The following is a 6,982-nucleotide window of genomic DNA, read 5'->3' on the forward strand; positions in this document are numbered from 1 at the left end:
TTTTTTAACACCTGTTATATGTCAGAAAAGGTTCTCTACTTCATCCACTGCTCTGAAACTTTTTTGAGGATGTTTACTTCCTTAACCATACCATACCACTTTATTTGTAAAACACTTAAAACAGCTACAAGGCCAACCAAAGTGCTGTACAGACAAAACAACAGGTAACACACAAAGCAAAATACAAAATGAGGTAAATCAGAATATAGACATAAAAACGATGCAGATAATGACGACTAACCAGTGTGGAGCATACAGGATCAAAACACAGATCATCTGGTGTTGAAAGCTACTGAATAGTAGTGGGTTTTTAAACAGGACTTGAAAACCGAGAGGGAGGGGGCCTGTCTGACAAGCAGAGGTAACTCTTACAGATTCTTGGTCCTGCTACATTGAAGGCCCTGTCACCTCTGCGCTTAAGACGAGTTCCTGGAACTGTGAGGAGCAACTGGTCCGCTGACCTCAGGGAACGTGGTGGGACATACGGTTGTAGCAGATCAGAGAGATGGGGGGGTGGAACTGTTCAGTGATTTGTAGACATACATGAGTATTTTAAACTGGATTCGAAAGTGAACTGGTAACCAGTACAGGGAGGCCAAAACTGGTGTAATGTGTTCTCTTTTGCCTGTACTGGTTAAAAATTGGGCTGCTGCATTCTGGACCAGTTGTAGTCGTGCAATGGAGGTCTGACTGATACCAAACAGGAGCGAATTGCAGTAATCAAGCCTAGATGTAATGAATGCATGCATTATTGTCTCCAGGTTCTTTTTGGACAATATGGGCTTCAGTTTAGACAGCCGCCTCAGTTGGAAGAAACATGATTTAACAATCATGTTTACGTGATTGTTAAGTTTCAGGGAAGAGTCCATTATCACGCCAGATTAGTGACTCTTTGTTTTTCTGACAGGGTTAGAGTGGAGAGGTCGATGCAGTGGTTTGTGATCGTGTCGTTGGGAGGAAACAACATGACTTCAGATTTCTTTTCATTGAAACTCAAGAAGTTTAAAGCCATCCAGTCCCTGATGTCAGCCAGGCAGTCAAGCAGCGGTTGAATAGTACCATAACTGTTCACAAAGTTCAGATCTTTGGAAAGTAGGTTTTGCAAAAAGGTTATGAACAGTCAATATCTTACCGATTGTAGACAACTCTTGGAATTATCTTGATTTGGAGCTATGGAGTTTATGCTGGCTAAACTTCGGTTCCGCAGGGAAACTGCGGTTTGGGAAGCTCAGTCCTCACCTCCTTCTAGAGGTGTGCAGTGGAGAGCATCCTGTGCCCCACCATCAACGTGTGGCATGGAGGCTGCACAGCTGCAGAAAGAAAAGCTTTGCAGAGAGTGGTGAAGGCTGCACAGAAGTCTGTTGGAGTCAGTCTCCCCACCATCACAGACATCTACACCTCCAGATGCAGCAGGAGGGCCACCTGCATCATGAAGGACCCCACTCACCCAGCACACACACTTTTTGCCCCGCTCCCCTCAGGAAGGAGGTTAAGGAGCATTAAGTGTAGAACCACTAGACTGAGGAACAGCTTCTACCCTGAGGCTGTTAGACTCATGAATCTCTAACTAGAATAATCACTGTGGAAAAAATCACATCATGTTGCTGCTGATCTGTTTCATGTTGCTGCTGATCTGTTTCAATGTTGATGTGTTCATGTGTGCTCATCTGCTCACACAGACTCATGCTCATGTTTGTGCTGATGTTCGACGTAATGTTTTTATGCTATTAGTGCTTAGTGTATTTTTGATGTTTTTCTTAGTTCATATCTTAGATATTATCATTGTTTTTCTTTTACATTTTATTATTGGATGTAACTGGGACCCTGTGTACATAATTTTGTTCCACCACATGTATCACATGTGGTGGGAATGACAATAAAGAATCTCTGACTCTGACTCTGAAACCTTGGATGGTCTGTGTCTGCCGGACCCGGTTATGGAGGGCAGTCTGGGAGGGCAGTCGCAGTCAGTAAAGCCATGCTGCTAACAGGACCGCATTGCTAACAAGACCTGCTAACGCTGCTAACAATACAACACCAATAACAGAACCACACTGCTAACAGTACCATGCATGCTTCTAATGGAACTATGTTGCTAAGATAAGCTCACTGCCAACAGAACCACTTTGCTAATAGGACCATGCTGCTGTAGATGTATTTCACTTTTTCACTTTTAGCGTCTTTTTTTTTTTTTGCATGATTTGATATTTCTTGTGGGCAGCACGGTGGCGCAACTGGTAGAGCTGCTGCCTCTCAGCGAGCAGGTCCTTGGTTCAAACCCCGGTCCAGGGGCCTTTCTGGGTGGAGTTTGCATGTTCTCTCTGTGCATGCGTGGGTTTTCTCCGGGTACTCCAGTTTCCTCCCACAGACCAAAAACATGCATGTTAGGCTGATTGGTAACTCTAAATTGTCCCTAGGTGTGAGTGAGAGAGTGAATGGTTGTTTGTCTCGTTTGTCTCTTTGTGTCCCTGTGATGGACTGGAGACATGTCCAGGGTGTACCCCGCCCCTTGCACAGTGATTGCTGGACATGGGCACCAGCGACCCCCGTGACCCAAAATGGAAGAAGCAGGTAAAAGATAATGGATGGATGGATATTTCTTGTTGTTGTTGTGTTTTTGGTGAGTCGAGACAGTTCTTCTCGTCTTCAGCATTTCACCACATTGTTGACCTTGCGTTGATTCTGCATATGACAAATAAACCAAACCTAAACTGGGTGGGGTAGGTGAAACACCCACACTTGCCCCCACCCTCATTCGCCCCACTCTGGGCCCATGAGCAAGGCCCTTAACCCCCACCATGTGCTCCCTAAACAGGTCTCTCTTGAAAATGAGTTCTCGTGGCTCAATGAGACTAACCTGGATAAATAAAGGCTAAATGAAAAAAAATGAAAAAAAAACCAAACCTAAACTGACAAGTTTTTTATAATCAGAGCAAAGCTGAGATCAAAGTTTATTGCTGCTGCTTTGAAACAATCTTCAAGTTTCTTAGTTTAAGTTATTTGAGCCATTATTCTGGCTGAAATGTTAGGACATTCCTTCAGTAAGTTGATTAAGGTTACTGGAGTGTCTACTGCTACCTACTGATGATGCTATTTGCACCAAAAATAACAACAACAACAACAACAACAACAACAAAAGTAAAACATTACGGCAATGCAAAGATTTGTAAATTTGTAATTTGCAGCAACCCACTTTGGTCTTGGCTCTGTTTAGATCAAAGACTGTGTGTATTTAGACCTCCAACTGGAACCTGGAAGTTGAAGACAGAACAAGACCAACCATACCTGTCAGCTGGTCCCAGTACATATTTTAAGTCCCCTCTCTCCAAGGTAACTTACAAAGTGATGCTCTTGTTAAAAAAAAAAATTAATTACACCTCTGATGTTTTTTCAATGTACTTATCTCTTCTTCTTTTTTTTTTTTTTTTTGCAGTTCATTCAAATATTCATTTTTATATTCCGTTTTATTGTATTCTTTTTATAATTTTTTAAATATTGTTGTTTTTTAGATGCACCTGTAGCATAGTCATTAGCTCTGGAGTAATCTGGTCAGAATTAAACTTTTATCTCCAAAGTGAAGTCATTCAAAGAGCTCCGTACAAACAGGTAAGACATTAACCTAACGAGGTTGAGTCAGGTGCTCTGGATGGGTTCTTCTTTGTTGAAACATTTTGTCTTTTATCCAAAAGACAAAGTTCTTTGAGTATACTTACACAACCTTATTAGACTTATCGACCAGGATTATTGAGCATGCGTCAGGACAGAAAGACACAAACGTTTTCCACAGAACCTTCTCATCAAAAGATCTGAGCTATGGCTTTAAAACCACATTCACATGAGGAGTGAGCCCCAACAGTATCTTTACCTCAGTGAACACATCATGTTGTCCAATGGAAATATTGACACCACAAAGAAAATTATCTTGACAAACAAAATTATTAGTTCTTCAGACCAGAAAAACAATCAAACAAGTGATGATGCTTCACAAATCTCAGTTCTTCTATTAGGGCTAAAAGTAGATACAAATGAATGAAGGCGTTTTTGTGTGTTTCTGGAGGGATTTGAACGTACCTGTGAATGTTAGTCAGCAGCAGCATCCCCTGATGTAAATGACATTGGTGACTAATTCACAACAAGCCACTCACAGGAGCCCATAGCGCACCATAACAGTGTTCAGGCTGCTGCACCGAGAAACCTAACATGTATCGAGTTTATGGAAGAGGAGGCAATACTACATCTAAGAAATGGGGAAAACAACATTAAAGAAAGTGTAGATGTTATGAATCCTACATGTCATTCAAGAGAAGTAAATTGTTGGGATCGAGATCGTGGAGCTGTCAGTGTTTAATGCTCTGTCATCGTTAGCCTGTTCCACAAACTGCTTCATTTCTGTTTTGTTGGTTTAAAGAAACTCTTTTGCCTTCCATTTTAAAGGATTTGATATCCAGCTCGCAGAGAATTATCACAGAGGGGTGTCGCAGTCATCAGAAGTACCAACGCAGGAATCTACTTGTCAAAATTCATGTAGTGTAAGCCCCCCTCAAGTTAAGTGTATTTTAGAACAACATTATGTAATATTTACTTGTAAAATGACAAGCAGCATATTTTTTACATGGTGATGTTTGTGGAGATGTGTGTGTATTTTTGTCCATTTCATCTTTTGATGGTTGTCCGTGTGGTCCCTTCTGGACCACCCCTGCTAATTCTGATCTAAGATGAACTTTTATCCAATTGGATCTCCCTTTCTCCCAAGGGCAGGTTCTGGAAATAGGCTTATCCTGTGATTGGATTGTTAGACCCTGGGGGAAGGGTACAAGGGAGGTCAAAAAGAAAATCATGCTGTCTTTTGGCTATGGCCACACGGGGGGCCAGCCTTGACACACAATCGTTCACACGGTAAACACATCAAATCTTCACAAAGACGATGGTGGAGTATGATGGCCCCCAGAGAGTGCAGCAAAGACAGATGAATGTTGTGGTCTGGGGGGGGGGGGGGGGGGGGGGGTAACTCCCCAGGATTTCCAAACATCAGTCAGCAGTTTGTTGTATGTCTGTGACACAGGAGAAATATATGGGAGGGCAGGAGTTCTGTTCTAATATCTGTCTTTTACTTAGAGCTTCTAAAATATTGAAGAACTTTAATTGTTTCTTTTTATTTGTTTATTTATTTGCACGGTACAAGCAGACAAAAAGTGAATAATCTCAGCTCTCTGTGGGTGTTAGTGGCACACTGGAACACAAACATCCCCTAATACCAGAAAAAAAAACCTCAATGTTAGAAGATATGACTTTCAGACCTGATTTATGTGAGTTGCCTTGTAATAAAACAGATTTATGCAGTCGTCTGTAACAATAGTTCGACTGGAAAATAATGTTTCACTTTGGTCTTTAACAAGGCCCTGGATGTTCTTTGTAGAGTCTTGATGAGGTCTTCAAACACGTCTTAAGAAATCCACCTAGTCTACGATGTCCACGCTTCCCTCGTGCCTAAACTACAGTCATCACTGAGTCGAGGTCATGGAAACAAAAACTGCTGAGTACAAAATGAGTAGCATCGTATTTGCCTTTTAGTAGATATTCCACTGGGCTGTGAGTAGTTGCGTTCATGAGAGAGTCTCCAGAATGTCTTGTAATTCAATTCTATTCATTGTATTTCTACAGCTCCAAGTCCCAACAGAAGTCATCTCTGGGCTCTGAACAGAAACACTCACATACATAAAAACTAATTAGTAGAAGTTCTTTATCTAAGGAAACAGCAGATTGTGTTGAATCTTCACTTTGTGACAGTCTTCCATCCTGAACAAGCACAAAGGAGACAGTGGAAAGGAAGAACTCTCTTTGAATAGGAAGAAACCTCCAGCAGAACCAGGTTCAGGACGAGTGGCCATCTGCTTTGACTGGTTGGGTTTGAGAGGACAGGAAGGAGAAATTAACACAGAATGGCAGGTCCAGGTTCAGGTCCACGTTCAGGTCCACGTTCAGGTCCAGGTGGTTCTCAATTTCCCTGTATGAGTCACAAATGCACACAATTCTGTTCTCTGAATATGTTGAATGTGTTCACTGTCCTTTTAAATAAATAATTGAAATGAACAAGTGGTACGTCAATGTCCGCCGTAACTTAATGATTTGAGGAGCAAATGTTTGTAGTTTTTGAGTGTTTTTCTGGACTAGAATGGAACAGTGGATTTAAGTAAACCTTAATGATTTTGGTGCAAGATATTCAAGTGGGTAGGTGTTAGATTGTGAAGAACAGAGGTAGCTATTTATTTTTATTTTTATTATTTGAGGCAGCTCTGTGACACATCCTGGCAAGCAGAGGAAGCAATTTTATCCACCACCAGATGCAATGGTGGACCCAACTGTCCAAAGGACCGCCCCAATCATTTGAGGAAACTATGTATTTAAGTAATACAAAAAATATAAAGCATAGTTTCCTCAAATGATGAATGTGGTTTCTATCTATCTATCTATCTATCTATCTATCTATCTATCTATCTATCTATACATACATAGTGGTGGCCATTTTGGATAGTAATGTGAAACTGAAACCATAATTTTCAAAAAAGATCTTTCTTACACCTAAATGATGCAGACACTCAACAAAATGAGAGTCGGTACCTCACTTGTTTTTCAAGTTATCCAGCTCACATCAAGCACAGACAGATGGAGGGTATTTCCAATTCTCCCTTTTTCTGTCTGTGACACAGAACGAAAGACATCTGAGACAAATATCCACATCTATAAACCCACTGATGACAAATAACATTTCTGAAACATTGGTCCAAATCTGCCAGTCTTTCATTTCAAGCATGTACTCCAGGATTAAAGCATGAGGGTGAAGGCAGCTGACACACTGTGGGTGAAGGTAGACAAATAAATAATGTGCACAGCCAAGAATATAATTTTCCAAACCTTGTAGCAGAAAATAGGCCACCTTTTTGTAAATGGCTGTTCACACTGCAGCCACATCTCACTGTGTTTA

Source organism: Nematolebias whitei, chromosome 3 (assembly GCF_014905685.2).
Source record: "Nematolebias whitei isolate Nwh7 chromosome 3, NemWhi1, whole genome shotgun sequence".
In the NCBI taxonomy this organism is placed as follows: domain Eukaryota; kingdom Metazoa; phylum Chordata; class Actinopteri; order Cyprinodontiformes; family Rivulidae; genus Nematolebias; species Nematolebias whitei.